General features: G+C 49.2%; 2 long non-coding RNA genes across 2 annotated transcripts; both read left to right on the top strand.

Moving 5' to 3' along the window:
• On the top strand, window positions 1-3,057 carry LOC135576225 (uncharacterized). Its single transcript, XR_010467834.1, has 3 exons — window positions 1-125; window positions 505-1,723; window positions 2,753-3,057. It is a non-coding gene; the product is annotated as an uncharacterized LOC135576225 (long non-coding RNA).
• A 4,030-nt stretch (window positions 3,058-7,087) lies between these two features.
• Window positions 7,088-9,328, top strand: LOC106145823 (uncharacterized). The gene is made up of 2 exons (XR_010467833.1): window positions 7,088-8,289; window positions 8,648-9,328. It is a non-coding gene; the product is annotated as an uncharacterized LOC106145823 (long non-coding RNA).
• The last annotated feature ends 6,819 nt before the right edge of the window (window positions 9,329-16,147 follow it).

Raw genomic sequence — 16,147 nt, 5'->3', positions numbered from 1 at the left:
AGTGATTAATCACCTCTGCAAGGGATGCCTCTGTCAGCCTGGGGCAGTAAGGGTGCGTGATAAAAGTCAGCCCAGCTCCTCACTCTCTCATCCACTTCTCTTGCCTCCTTCTCCTTGGGAGTCAGGTGAGTTTGAAGCCTCTTCTCTTTCTCTGCTTTCTCTAAAAGGAAGTCTCACCTCAAGGGACCTCTTAGCTGACACCAGCTTTGTTCTGTGTCAGATCACGGGGCAGCTTGTTATGAGAGAGGGAGCTGGGGAAAAGGCTAGACATGGAGGGATGCTGGGACTGTAGTGAGGTGGCTTCCAGACTCAGGGACTAACCAGTAGCTTCATAGGAGTTGATATCTCTCTTTGGACCTGGCACAACTAAGCTAAGAAGCCCTCATAAGTCTTTTCACAGCCTCTTCCTCCTGTTCCTTCATGTTCTTTGGCTCCCCCATAGTGTGGGGCTGGGCTGCTCCTCACTCATTCTCACATTTTGCTTCCTCCCTGACCCCTCTCCAGCTGCAGCTCCAGACTCAAGACATGTCCTGCTATGACCAGTGCCAGTCCTGCCAGCCCTGTGGCCCCACCCCACTGGCCAACAGCTGCACTGAGCCCTGTGTCAGGCAGTGCCAGAGCTCCACCATCGTCATCCAGCCCGCACCTGTGGTGGTGACCCTGCCTGGCCCCATCCTCAGCTCCTTCCCTCAGAACACTGTTGTGGGCTCCTCCACCTCTGCTGCTGTTGGCAGAATCCTCAGCTCTGATGGAGTGCCCATCAACTCTGGCTGCTGTGACCTGTCCTGCATTTCCAGCTGCAGCAGATGCCCCCCATGCTAAAGATGTTGGCAACAGCCTCGGCTACGGACCCCTAGGAACTCAGATCATGGTGCCGGACAGACAATCAAACTTCATGGTGTTGTTTCCAGACGTTGTTTTCAGGTCATCTCTAGCTTATCCTTCAAGGGCAGGCTGAAAGGTGCCTTTCTGAACACATGGAAAATGTGTACTTTTCCTCTCTTCCACTCACCCTTTTCTTCTCTTCTTTCTTTTGTGCTCCCCTCAAATCCTGCTATGAGGACTCCAGAATCCAACCTGGAGTGAGCTGCTAAGCTGTCCCCTCTTTTGGAACAGCTGGACAGGAAAAGGGGAACAGATTCTTGGCTGTTCCTGCTCCTTGCCATACTGGGGCCTCCAGCTGGAGTGAACTTATTTCCCTCTTTAGACTCATTAAAGAATTCTGCAAGCCTGCCTGTGTCTCATACGTTGTCTTTCCACCTACATACTGCCTGCTGAGGGAGAAAGCCATTGCTTTGTGGAAATACCGTGTGCAGGTCTGGGAGCCACAATCTGAAAAGGATATAAAGCTTCAGGAGAGTGTCCAGAGGAGGCCCTTGAAGTTGCTGAAGGGTTTTGAGTGGAAGCTGTAAGAGGAGTGGCTAAAGACACTATGTCTGTTGAGTCTGGAGAAGAAGACACTGAGAGGAGAGCTCATCATGATCTACAGCTTCCCCACAAGGGGAAGATGAGGGACAGACACTGATTTCTTCTCTCCGGTGGCCAACGACAGAGCCCAGGGTGAAAGGCAAGAAGATGTGCCAGGGCAGGTTTAGGCCAGATATTAGGAAAAGGTTCTTCACCCAGAAAGTAGTGGAGCACTGGAACAGGCTCCCCAGGGAGGTGTCACAGACAAAACCTGACAGTGTTCAAGAAGCAACAGGACAACACTCTCAGACTCATGGTAAGACCTGTGGGGTTGTCATATATAGGGACATGAGTTGGACTCGATGATCCTTGAGGGTCCCTTCCAATACAGGACGTTCTATGGATTGGATAGGGGCACACCTAATTCATGACTGCTAGAAGCACTAGAAGGTGGGACACATTACAGTGGCTCCTCTTCCTGGCACTGCCTCTTGTAAGTGAGAAAGACAGCCCTGGTTACTGCACAGTCCTTGTCTTGTTGCAATTCTGCTAAGAAACACCCCATTGACACTGGAGAATGCTGACAACTACTGTCCTCTGGAGAGGATGTGTGGGCATGTGGGAGGCCTCAGGGAGGTCAGCAGTCCCAGAGACTCTTGGGGAAGAGCACTCCTCTTGCTTTGGACACAGCTGTGGTGGGCAAGGTGGCTCAGAAGAAGAAATTGGCAAAAGGATGGTTGGAATTGGGAAAGAGTAAATAGCCTGGGGATGGCCCACTGTCTATACTCCGTGTGCCTCTTCCACCCATCACCCAATCAGGGGCCATGACCAGCACGTCTGTGCATAGACAGCAGAGACAGCATCCCCATGCAGCTGTATCACCCTTCAGCAGAGCATCTGTTGCAAATGTTTTCCCAATACAAAGGTTCTTTTCCAGGGCAAAGTTGAGTCAGATTTTACACACAGAGATGAGATGTTATTTATTACAGAGTTGCACAAGTCCAGATGCTGGAGGGTGAGGACTGGGGACACCTCTCCCCCGCCAGGTTCTGTAGGTCTCAGTGCTGGGTCAGGTGGTAACACAGGGACAATGATCTTCAAGACCAAGCCCACCCAGACACAGTGCAACCATGATTCTCAGCTCTGGCTTGGCCCCTGGCCCTGGGTGTCTATGAGAGCTCAGGGCTAGTGCAGGCCTCTCCAGCCCTGCCATATCTATGCCTGTTTCTTGCTTGGTATACTGTTGTCCTCCTGGCCTGGCTAGGCTCCTAGATAGTCTCATGTGAAAGACAGAGGTCTGAGATGGACCATCTCTCCTGTTTGTTTGTTTTTTTTTTTTTCTCAGTGGAGCACAACATCAACGAAACATTTCCAGGTGCTTAACGAACCAACTGGCTCTTTCAAGCCCATGTTTCCCCAAGACAAATGGGCATGGTTGAGAATATGCATCCACATAACCATAACAGATTTCAGAACTGTATTCTAACAACCTAGTACAAAATTATTAGAGACTGATTTGCTTTGTAAAATATGAAGATGGAGATTTCTTCACAGCCACAGCCTTTCAAAATATGTTTCAGAAGACCCAGACCAGCACGTCTTGCAGCAATTTTCATCAATGTGTTCTGTTAATAAAATTTACAAGCCATCTCCAAGGTTGAGTGTGTGCTCCTTAACCTCAGCCCAGCCCACCCCATACCAACAAGTGTTTTGTTTTTTTTTAATTTTAGTGTACAGTACAGACAGTAAAGTTTAATTATTTTCTGAATATAAATCCTCCATGGCAGGGAGGGTTGGTCTAAATGACCTTTTAAAGGTCCCTTCAAACCAAAACCGTCCTATGATTCCATGATCCTATGCATATTTTTGTTTCAACAGTAAACTTCACAGGGTGGATTGGACTAGATGATCTTTTGAGGTCCCTTCCAATCCCTAACATTCTGTGATTCCGTGTGTCACTGGGTTTTAGGTATCTTCTCATTAGGTGGTGTGTGTGCTGCTTCTCAGCCCTCCTCAGTTACTTTTAGTTTTCTCTAGAGACCCTGGGCTTGGTATGACCCATGAAAAAAGACAGGACATTCATCACAGACATGGCTTTCACAAAAACATTCCAGCCTTTAGGTCTTCTCAGATGGGCCACAAAGTTGGAGGACACTTTGGACTAAATCAGGCAGGCAGGACCTCTTAATACCATCTCCTTTGAATTCAGAACTTCCCTGTTTCTTCCAAGAAGAAATATGCTTGTGCTGCCCTAGTTTACCTCAGACTACTTGTGCAGTCATCTAATATCATGGATGCACATTATCAGGTGCTTCCTGGAAAACAGGGCTGCAGTCTTCAGGAATCTCCAAGGGCTTTTCCACCTATCTCTTGTTTTCTTCTGGAAAAGCAGGAATTATTTTTCCCCTTTTCTGATCACTCTGCTCCTCATGGGATAAGAACTTTTGAAGAGCCGTCATACACCCCTTTGCTTTCTTGTGTGCCACCAATCCTGGTTTCTGGAGATTGGCCCTCATTTCAGCTTCCAAAGAGAGAACTGTATCAGCCCTCATGTCTCCCCTGAGTAATGGCAGCACCCACAGCTGCTCCAGCTAATTTGCAGGCACCAGTAACATTTTTTCCATATAATCCACCATATAATTTTATGAAAAAGCCCTGTCAATGAGCAGAAGAGAAAAACTTAATTCCTTGACAACTTTGACAAAGGGATCATTCCAGAGCACTTCCCGATACAGCAGCTTCCCAGAGCTCAAACACCACAGGGTATTCTTAGGCATAATAGGCAGCAAGAGAACTACTTAGATCCTCTGGGAAGAAGCTTTTGAAGGTGCTGGTGTCCATCAGTGTTGGTCACTTCTTAAGTGCCACCTCCTGAAAGTGTGGGACCAGGCAATCCCCTAATGATGAAAATCTAGCAGGTGAGGCAAAAAAGTCAGCTTGGCTGAACAGAGATCTTCTTCTTGAGCTAACACAAAATAAGAAAGCATATGGTCAGTGGAAGCAAGATCAGGAGTCATGGGAGGACTAGAGAGATCCTGCTCAGCACTGTAGGGATGGAAATTGTGTGGCCATAGCTTGATTAGAATTGAAGCTGGCCAGTACTGTGAGGGGCAATAAAAAGGGCTTTTAAAAAATATGTTAATGGAAAAAGGCAAACAAGAAATAACATTGGCCCATTACTTGATGAGCATGGGCACCATATAGTATGAAAGACAGAGGCAAAAAAAGCGTTGAATGCCTCCACTTTTACTTCATCCCTGTAAGTTAGGTGGCTATCTTCAACAAGGTTCAGTCCAATGTTTTCCTTAGAATTCCTCCTGTTATTACCATACTTAGAAAGACCTATATGCAGAGCAGCATCTGCTCAGGAGAGGTGGGATCCACCTCACCAAGTGAGGCAAAGTTGCCTTTGTGATTAGGATGGCTGACCTGATAAGGAGGCCTTTATACTAGGAATTACGTGGGAGGGAGAGAGTATCCAGCAGCCCTGTGAGGGATTGATGAACACAGCTGATGAGCAATGGGCCTGGGGTGATGTTCCAAGAAAAGATCACAAGATCAACAAAAAGAGAGCTTAAGCAGTCCCATGAGGTTCAACAGAGCCAAGCACAAGGTCCTGCACCTGGGTCAGGGCAATTCCCAGTATCGATACAGGCAGGGCAATGAAGGGATTGAGAGCAACCTTCTGGAGAAGGACTTGGTGACACTGGTGGTTGACAACTTCGACATAAGCCAGCAATGTGTGCTTGCAGCCCAGAAAGCCAATTGTATCCTTGGCTGCATAAAAAGAAGTGCAGCCAGCAGGTGAAGGGAAGTGATTCTCCCCTGGACTTGGCTCTCGTGACACCCTTCCTGGAGGACTTTGACCAGTTCTGGGCTTCCCAATAAAAAAGACATGGACCTGTTAGAGTAGGCCCTCCAGGAGATGGCCACAAAAAAACAATTCAAGAACTAGAACTGATGAAGAACTAGTCTGACGAAGAAAACTGAACTAGAAGTACTAGTCTGATGAAGAAAAGCTGAAGAGAAGGCTGCAGAGAGACCTCTGTGTGGTCTTTCAATATATTAAGGGGGAGAAAGACCACCTACGTCCTCCTTGTCCCTTGGTAGGAGGCAGAATGAGGCACAGACCACGGTACCTGGAAGCAGGAGTCAGCATGAGTCCCTCTCCCCACAGGGGTTTACTGCCCCCTCCTCCAAGGCCATGGATGAGTCACCTCAAGGCAAAATGTCTGGGAACAGCACCAGCTGCAAACACTTCTACCCAGGTTCAGACACACAGCTTCTATTTGGCAGGAGGACATCCAGCACAAGCCTGTTTACCATGAGCTTCTCACTAACCGTTAGGTTATTACAATCGTCCCCTTGTGTGGGGATGACACCTCCCATAAAGGTGAGGTGATCATCATATAAACTGCGGGGTATTTCTGGCCACAGGGAATGAGACTCCTTAGGGGAAGCAGTGAAAATTATTTGGGGAGTGTGCAGGGCAAGAATGTTCATGGGAAGGAGCAGAGACAAGGAAAAGCGGCCCCGGCGGGCAGAGCGGCAGCGCCCCCTGACCAGGACTGTCCCCCGCCCCCGCCACACGCGCCCCGTCCCGCCCGCGGTGGTTCGTGCGCGGCCGCAGCCCCGGCTCCTCTCCCCGTGTCTCCCACGGCGCAGTAATACACCGCCGCGTCCCCGCGCCAGGGCCGTTCGAGCCACAGGGCGCTGGACCGGCGGTCTGCCGCCACCGACAGCTGCCCCGGCGGGTCCGACAGCGCTTAGGAGACTTTAATACCCCTCACGAGGAATGCGGGGCCACGTCGGGAGATTTGACGGTACCAGAGGATTAAATCAGTGGTCTGTATGTTGGGATGTGAACAGTTGATGCTGATGCCGGTGCCCTGGGTGGTTTCTGCCGATGGCTCCTGGTGCACCTGGGCTCTGCCCGCAGTCACTGTCGAGGAGAGAAAGAAGAAAAAAATCGTCAGAACATGCTTTCTGCCCAGCCCTGTCTACTGTTTCTCAGGACAAGTCCTGCAGAAGCAGTCAGGAACATAGATGTGATGTGGAAAAAGTGTCCAGCAGATGTCAACACGTGCAGTAATGGAAGTGTTCATTAATAGTTGGTAAAGAGTTGAATGCATGAATGATGGGTGTATAAAGAGTGGGGCAAAGGAATGACAGAAAGAAAGAAGCAAGATGAAGAAACGACTACAGGAGGTATAAGAAAAGACGCAGAGGAAAGAAAGGAAACCGGGAGGCCTGGACAAAAAGAGAGCAATGAGTTTTGTAGAGGCAATGTGGGGAGGACGTGAGGCAGGTTCAGGACCAGAGATCCGTGAGGAAGCCAGAGGGGACGACAGCATCGAGGGACCTGCGGGGGACAACCCAGGCTCAGCCCCGGCCCCCATCCAGCCCCGCCAGCCTCACGCACCCAGGAGCACCGCGGCCAGTCCGGCCAGCCCTGCCCTCCGGCACCGCCGCATCCCGCCGCTCCACCGCCCGCGCCCTGCTCCGCCCCGGCAGCCCCAGGGGCTCCTGCTCCTCCTCCTCCTCTTCCTGTCCCTGTCCCTGTCCCTGTCCCTGTCCCTGTCCCTGTCCCTTTTCCTCTCCTCTCCTCTCCTCTCCTCTCCTCTCCTCTCCTCTCCTCTCCTCTCCTCTCCTCTCCTCTCCTCTCCTCTCCTCTCCGCCACCAGCTCCGCCCCGGACCTGAGCCCTGAGCCAGCGCTGCTCAGGGTCTCGCTCTCCAAAAACCCCTTTTTGGAGCGGGGTCTCGCTACAGGGCTCTGCACGGCCACAACTTTGGCTCCTGGGAAATGGACTCGCCTCCTCCTCCAGCAAGAAGAAGCTCGCACAGCGCCAACTGCAGCCTGGGGAACAGCAGGGCCCTGACCCAGGAGATGGACCAGCTTCCCAGAGCTGTCTCCAAGCTCATGGGCGGGAAACAGCAGCCACTGATTTCCTGTGGTTGGCAGTGAGGAGGCTGAGAGCCTCCCTTCAGTTTTGTGGCAGAGGTTATGTGAGGATTATTGTGATCATGGACATGAAGGGGTCAGGGAGGGCAGGGGAGGGTGGGGATTACAGAGTCAGAATGTAGGTGAGAAGTCAACTCCAGAGGTCTTCTACATCACCCTTGTGCTCAGAACAGATCCCATTCGATCATGTTGCTTGAAGTCACATTCAGTCCATTCTTGAACACATTTCAGGATGGAAAATGCATAGACTCCTGGGCATATTTACTCTGTCCTCTGCACATGCTTTTCTTCATTGGCCTTAGTAACAGAGAAAAGGTGGGGGGCAAGTTTGGTTAAGCAGCAGGTGAAAATCCATCTTCCAGACAGCAGTTATTGTTCCTAGGTCAGAGAGACCCATATAACACCATTCCTTTTAGGAGGTGGGGGCAAGTTTCGTGGAGGCAGCAGGTGAAGTCCACACAGCAACTATTGTTACCAGTAGTCCCCAGGTCAGAGAGACCTGTGCAACACAATTCTTCTCCTCAGGCTTTTCTCCAAGTCATTCTCGAATTCTTTCTATCAGGGCATCTGTCCCTGATCGCAATGTTCAGGCAAATACTGTTCCTCGGACCAACTCTTACACACTGCTACAATCCTGCCCTAGAAATCCTTGGGCCTTTCATCCCAGGGATTATAAGAAACCTTCATTGGGGAATGGGCATGGAACAAACCTGGAAATGAAAAGGCAGCAGTCTTGGAAACTAAAGCACAGTCCATCTCATTAGCTGTGATGGTTTGCATTCAAGATGAGCTTGCCAGAAAATTGTTACCTCTACCAAGGGTGCCTCTGGTCCTGCAGCAATGAAGAGCAGATATAAAAGGCAGTCCAAGTCTCTGCTCTTTCATCCACTTCTCTTACATCCTTATGACTGGGAACCAGGTGAGTCTGAAACCTCTTCTCCTCCTGTGTAGACCTTACATTTCTCATTGTTGGACATCTCTGCTCATATTGGCTATGTCCTGTCCTTGGGTTTGCATCTTCCTGTCACTGGAGAGGGAAACAGGCAGAAAATCTGCTAAGACTGAGGCTGGGACATGGCAGAGGGGTCTTTTGGTTTACACACTAGGAGAGGGACTCCTTGTGCAAGCCTGCTGCCTGTAGGGCAAAGCAGATTTTGTGTCTCCTGGCACATCTGCCAGCTCCCACTCAGAAGTGGCCTTGGCTCCTTTGCCAACGGGTAACCAGGCTGCTTCTCACACACTTTTATGCTCTGCTTTCTTCTTGCCCTCTCTCCCAGCTTCATCTCCACCCTCAAGACATGTCCTGCTACAACAGAGTGCCTGCCCTGCCGGCCCTGTGGCCCCACCCCACTGGTCAACAGCTGCAATGAGCCCTGTGTCAGGCAGTGCCAGGACTCTACCATCATCATTGAGCCTCCTGCTGTGGTGGTGACCCTGCCTGGCCCCATCCTCCGCTCCTTCCCTCAGAACACTGTTGTGGGCTCCTCCACCTCTGCTGCTGTTGGCAGAATCCTCAGCTGTGATGGAGTGCCCATCAACTCTGGCTGCTGTGACCTCTCTGGCATTTCCAGCCGCTACTTTGGCAGAAGGTACCTGCACTAATAAATTTGCCAGCAAAGCCCCAGGGAGACACCTTGAGGAACTCAAAACATGGTGTTGGACAAAGGATCTAGATTTTGGTTACATTTTCAGTACAGCTGGATGGCTTTGCATTTCTTTCCTTTTTCTTTTGATTGCTTTGGTTCCCCTTGGCAACGAGTCTCTCCCAGGGTCATTCTGGTGGGAATCATCTGTCTCATCTCCCTGTATTGAGAAGGCAGATGAACATCATGCACAAACTTCTTCACGACCACAGACTGCAGACTTTTGGGTTCCTTTGGGGATTCCTGCACTGCTGTCCTCCACTTGGAGGGACTTTGTTTGCCTCTTCTGGCTCATTAAAGTTCTGCTGCATTCAAGCCTGGTCTCCATGTGGTCATTCCCTCTGTGGACACTCCCCACGCTGCCAAAGGAGAAGGGTGTGTGCTGGTTTGACTGAAAATGAGTTAATTTTCTTAATGCAGTTAGAAACCTTTCTTTTTCATAGCCAGCATGGTCATTATTTGGACTTAGTTTGAGAACAAGGAATAACAACCCAGGACAGAGTCTATGTTTTCAATTGTTCTTGTCTGAGAGTCAAGGACGTTCTGAGCTCTGCCCACACGTGTGGGGCATTGAGAAAGGGGGCATTGGTGGGGGAGACCTCAACTGACATCCAGATTGGTCAATAACAGTGTTTCATCCCATTAGTGTCATGCTTCATATTTAAGGGGCGTTGGGTTATTCTGGTCTCTCTCGCGTTCTTCTTGCTTTGCTCTTTTTGTCAGAGCTGGAAGAATTCTGTTCCTTAGTTTCGTTAGTTTGGCCGTATGCCATCCTGCACATTTGCAAAGGCCTCTGGATGTTTTTGCCCTTTTTTTTCCCCCCTCTTTTGTCTCTCTGGGATTGTCTTTGGGACCAGGTGCTGTTTTCTGGGAGTGGTTGCTTGGTGTGGATGGAATTTGTGAGGAATTGCATTATCTTTTATTTTGTTCTCTATTTCTATTATATATATGTATATATATTTTTGGTAGTGTATTATTATTGTGTTATTTCATACAAGCTGTGTTTATCTCAGTCCAATTTTCTCCCCTGTTTAGGGGATGGGAATCAGTGAGTAAGTAGCTATTGTTGTTGTATTGCTAGCTCAGGTTAAACCTGGACAGGGGTTACCCTGGGGTGGAAGGGGGTGAGGGCGCAAGGAGATCCTTCTCCATTGACAGAGGAATGGGAGGTTGGAACATTCGGCAGTGGCTCCTCTTTTATGAATCATACCTTGGGAAGAGCTCTGAATGTTGACCAAGTGAGCGTGGGTGAAGAAATAGCAAGGTAGTTAAAGCATTTATCAGTATGATGTTTGAATACTCAGCTAGGATGAACCAAATGAATGGTCCTGCAGTGTATTCTACATTGAAGCCTGAGACTAGTTGGGATTCCCCTTGTGTAAGGTTGAATGAAGAACAGTTTGTTTCAACAAGCCTAGAGATGTATCATATTATTGTAAGGGGTCTGGAGGAGAAAATGAGGTATGATGGCTCTTGGTTAATGGCATTTAAGGCATAGCTTTTGCTCAGTGTGACTGTGGAGAGGAGAACAATGACTAGTGGTGCTTCATAATGAAATAAATAACTTACACTTTTTCTATGGATAAACAACATTTAATCCAATTCCTTGTATTCCTTAAACACGTGTTCATTAGAGCATAAGCAAAACAGCGCTGGGTGCGCAGGGGATTCACTCCGCCCAACACGCACACTTTTAACAATAAGAAGTGTGCTTAAATACAGTATGGTATTACATATTCATAATGACCCCAGAAATGCCTATACATATTCATGACCTTTTCCGCTTTTTATTAAAATGAGTCTCAGATAACCATTTAAATATTCCCCTCCTTGACCCTCCCCTGTTGCGCCTGCACAATGTCACTTGGTGAATTTGAGGAAGGGTCTTTAGGGGTCTTTGGATGAAGGCTCCTTCAGCTTCGTCACAGTGGACTTTTTACCTTTGGCTCATTAGAAGGAACTGGCTGGAATCCAAGCTACCAAACCGACTGGAACCAGACTGGTGCCTCCTTTTTGCTGTAAATCTTGGCTATCTTGTCTCCTCAAGGTTGCAGCTGGTGCTGTAAAACTTCTTATCTCGGCATTTAATGAAGTCCTGCTTTTTTTTTTTTTAGCACAGTTAGTTACATACAGCTCTAAACTAGATATTAATTATGTGGTTTAAAATGTTAGCTTGTTAGTAGGCCCTTATTATATAGTTGCTTAACCCTTAAAATGTTAGTTCGCTCTATCAGTATAACTTCCTAAACAAGTTTCCTAACTTTTTACATAGATCTTGACCACCTTTCCCTTTTCCAAGTTCAGAGTCCGTGCCTCATTTGGTTATACCTGTAAACATTAAACATCTTAGCACGAATCACAACTGCATTTTTCACAATAAGAGATGGTTTGTGCCACTGCTTGTAGTGCTCCAGTTAAAGCATATTTTGAGTTTGAGGCCCAGCTGGACCATAAGGTTCAGTACAGTGCTTAATTTGACAGAGCTTGGAGGAAGAGGAGCCCTAGATTTAGGTCAATAAGAGAAGGGGAGGGGAAGGAGATTTCAGAGATTTGCCTGCTAGGGAAGACTAGTATGGGAGTTCTAATGAAGTCTTTAAGAAATAGCTTTACTCTGTCTGCTACTGGTTGTAGTAGCCCAAAAGGTCCTACAATGTTTGGACTTTTTCAGGCTTGCATGTAGCTTAGGTCCTTCCATTGCACTAGTGATAAGAACACTACAGCTATTGGGATTGGTATGGTGTATGACACGGATATCGTAGAGTAAATTAGGGCAGGACATTGAGTCGCAGGTAAATGAGAAAGGGAGGGAGAGGATTTACCAAACTCTGTCACACTAGCAGTCCATTTCTAACACAAGGGTGGTTGTGGGTGGTCTTTTGGTAATTTGGTTGAAGTCGTTACTTAGAGAGGAGGCATGCTTGTAGTATTGGCCTCACAGTTCCAGTGCTTTCATAAAACCTTAATAACGGCTGCACCATCATGATGTCCTGACCCATAAGTGGTGTTGCAAACCGCCTCATCGATATGGGCTCTTGGAGAGGAATGCATTGTTCTCCCTGGGGAAGCTTAGTCTATTGATCGATTATTTTGTGTCTGGATGCTATTAGAACACTGAGGGGTTGCTCTTGGTTAAGAGATGTGCTCTTACTTTTGGAAGGTCTGTTTTTTTCCAAAGTCACCCCAAACAAAAAATGTGGGTCAGTGGGCAGCGAGCCTGGTAGGATTAACTCCATTGTGTGTTGGCAGCTGGTTTTTAAGTTTCACGAGGCCTTCTCATCTTATGTGTTTATTCCTGCTTTTGCACAAGAAGAACAATTTCACTGATGATCTCTAAGAGACAGTGAAGAGCTCATTTAGCCATTCATGCAAATATCGAATTATGGGACAAGGGATTGTGCTGCCTTCACACGGTTATGATATCGCGGCCGTTATTCCTGCAGGCATCCCGGAGGGAGTGCGGCTCGTGCCGATGCGATCCCGCTGCCGATCAGGCGGGGAAACCTCCCCGGGGTCAGGCGGGGCGAGGCGGGCAGAGCGGCAGCGCCCCCTGGCGGGCCCAGCCAGCGGTTCTCCCGCCCAGCCACACCCGCCCGGCCCCGCCCGCGGCCGCAGCCCCGGCTCGTCTCCCCGTGTCTCCCACGGCGCAGTAATACACCGCCGCGTCCCCGCGCCGGGGACGTTCGAGCCACAGGGCGCTGGACCGGCGGTCTGCCGCCACCGACAGCCAACCCGGCGGGTCCGACAGAGCTTTGATTCCTTTATGTCCGCTCGCGAGGAGTTCGGGACCTCGGCCCGGGAGGAGACGGTACAAGAGGATGAAATTACTAGTTTGTATTGTTGGGGTGTGAGCAGTTGATGCAGATGCCGGTGCCCTCGGAGGTCTCTGCCGACGGCTCCTGCTGCACCTGGGCCCTTCCCGTGGTCACTGCTGGGGAGAAAAAGAAGAAAAAGTCCTCAGAACCTCAAAACTCCTCAAATCCCTGCTTACTGCTTCCTGGAAAAAATCCCGCAGAAACTAAAAGAGATGATGGGACGGGTTTCTAGAAGGTGTGCATACACGAGTAAGGGTAGTGCCCACTACGTTTGGTGGAGAGATGAATGCATGAATGAAAGGCGGAAGGGTGGAATCACTTAAGAAAGTAAGGGGGATAAAAGACTAATAACCAAAAAGTGGCAAGGGGAAGGAATGACTGCGTGAGTTCTAGGGAGAGACACAGAGATAAGAAAGGAAACAGGGAGGATTGGACAAAGAATAGAGCGATGAGTTTTCTGAGGAAATATCGGATGAAGCGGGGCTTGGTTAGGGGCAGAGATCCAAAAGGGAGCCAGAGGTGTCGACAGCATCGAGGGAACTGCTAGTTGACCCCAGACCCAGCAGCACCGCGGCCAGTCCCGCTAGCCCTGCACCCCAGCACCGCCGCATCCCGCTGCTCCGCCACCCGCGCCTCACTTCCCCCGCCCGCCCCGGCTCTCTGCTCCGGCCGCGGAAACAGCAGCCACTGGTTTCCTGGCTGCTCCAGGATGAAGATTACAGAAGGTCTCAGAGAAATCCTTTCCTATTCTAATTTGTTTCTTTTAGCCTGTTGCTTAAGTAGGTCTCCCCATGTTCCAGAGCACTGCTTGTACATCTGTTGCAGAGGACTTCTACAGTATAGTCTATCTTTTCCCCTTGAACATGCAGTTCCTGGACTTGCTGGTAACAACTTGCCTAACAGAGATCCCTGTACTGCCCATTCCCTGCAGTTTAGTGTCATTTCTAAACTTGCAGCATGTGCCGACCTCATTGCTTTGGCTTTCCTGTGCAAGTTCTTTCACTCGGAGCACAGCATCATCGGACTCCATGTTCCTTCCACTCAATACCTGTTCAAGGTGAGGACTCAGCACCTGCCTGACACAACACCTGGTCAATGGGCTCACAAGGACATTTGTCCTGGGCTTAGAGAGGAGAGGGGGCTCTGTCACACCCAGACACCATTGATATAGTATTGAAAGTAGATCCACTCAGTCTTGGCCAGACCATGGTCAGCAGGATCCCTCAGCTTTTCGTCTTATCCATAAAGCAAACCCCATCCGTCTGAACTCTCTTGCGCTGGGGAGAGCAGCTGTGTCTTGGCCTGCAGAAATGGCATGGACGGGCTGCCAGCCATGTTGAGACACTCCCAATGTTGTCAAAATGCATTAAAGTAAGGATTCAAGCTGGAGCAAAACATTCTTGTTGGGATCTGAAATCAGCAGCAAAGGAATGAGAATTTTGGGTTGGCAGGAAACAGGGCTCAGGAGACAGGGATTTCATGTCATTGCCTCTTCCCTGGACAGATCTCCAGCAGGCTGGTGCCGCAACCATTCAGCTGCACTCAGGCTCCTTCTGACCCTGGGAACCTGCTGTTCTCTGGTGCTCATGGGGACAGCAGTAGAGAGTTTCTCGGTTGTAAACAGCACATTCCCTTGTGATTACTGACACACGAAGACACTCACACACCAGCTCATGCACATCAGCATATAATCATGCACCAATTAGTGCTCTCACGTGAATTCACACAAACACAGTGGCTCACAACAGCACACATGACAAGAACACACATACGAACACAACCAACCATGGAATCTGCTGAGGACACCTGGGGAAAATTGTAGCAGGATCAGAGCATTCTGGGGAAGGACAAGGTCCCAGGAAAGCCCATGGCATTGATTCTCTACTCACAGACTGCACAGAGAGAAACATGGAAGTTATTTTTCCTAAGAGCAGTGGTAGGCGTGATGGGGTCAAAACCAGTAGCACAATGCACACACCTGGGGAGGAAACAAGAAGTGGCCATTGAGGTAGAGCTGAAGAATGAAGGAAAGAGATAGATGTGGCACATCCTCATACATGTTAACCCTTGGGCTTCCAGCTGCAAACAGTTGGAACTCCTTCCTGAGGGTGACACTGCAAACAGCCCTAACAGAACGACCCATGCTGACTCAATTTGCCTGCTCTGAATGCATCCAGCACTTCAACTGAATCTTCTGCCTGCCCTGCTCGTTCCTGACTTAGAAATCCTGGGGCCTTTCATCCCAGGGATCAGAAGAAGTTTTTATTGAGGAACAGACATGGCACATGCCTGGAAATAAATAGGAGGCAGTGATATAAATCAAAGCCAAGTTCCTGCTTCCTCATCCACTTCTCTTGCCTCCTTCTACTTGGACACCAGCTGAATCTGAAGCCTCTTCTCCTCCTCTTTGAAAGTGCAATCTCTCCTCGATGGAAAGCTCATCTCATATTTGTTTGTCCTCTTCTTGCCCCTGGAGTTTCTTGCCATCATTGAAGGAAGCAGGGAGAAGGTCTCCTTAGAGAGTATATGGTTGAGGGGAAGTTGCTTTATTAATTTGGAGAGATCCTCCCTGTGCCTGGCTGCCCCTTGTGCAAGGAAGAGGATGAGGCTCTGGGCACAGATTCCAGCTCCCCACTCAAAATTGGTCTTGGCTCTTTGTGACAGGGAAACCAGGTTGCTCCTCATCTCACCCATTCCCCCCTGATTCTCTCCCAGGTGCATTTCTGGTCCCAGGAAATATCTTGCAATGACCAGTGCCTGCCCTGTCAGACCTGCAGCCCTATCCCACTGGCCAACAACCGCAATAATCTTGTGTCAGGCAGTGCCAGAACTCCAATGCTGTCATTGCACTGGGTCACAGGGGAAGTGTGCGAGCCTCCCCTGACATGCTGTCCCCCCTGCATACCACTTCTACTCTGACATCTCTTTAGTCTCTGGTAGATGTTCCCCTCCAGACCTACTTTAACCTCCTTCTTCCTAGTTTAGCGAGTGTTTGCAAAGACTCTCTTGCCTCACCATTCCACATACCACTGCTGCCATGCAGGTTGGCCAAATTAACTCTTAAGGGAGGAGGGTTCTTTTATTACTTCTGTGCCTTGCTTTGTGTCTCAGTAAATACAAGTAATCAAGGGGTAATGAGCAAAATGGATCAAGATCCCTTCAGGGAACATATCCTTCTAGCCTTGCAGGACCTACTCAGATTCCGGAGGCATCCTTGTGTGGAGGCTCTTTCAGCCCAGACTCAGTGGTCTGGGGGAAAGGGCCTCACAGACCAACCTTTGTTACCAGCATAATTCATAGAATCATTTGCATTGGAATGGAC

This window comes from Columba livia, chromosome 23, assembly GCF_036013475.1.
Source record: "Columba livia isolate bColLiv1 breed racing homer chromosome 23, bColLiv1.pat.W.v2, whole genome shotgun sequence".
NCBI lineage: Eukaryota > Metazoa > Chordata > Aves > Columbiformes > Columbidae > Columba > Columba livia.
The sequence above is the reverse complement of the archived record's forward strand: the minus strand, read 5'-3'. Positions and strand labels throughout refer to the sequence as shown.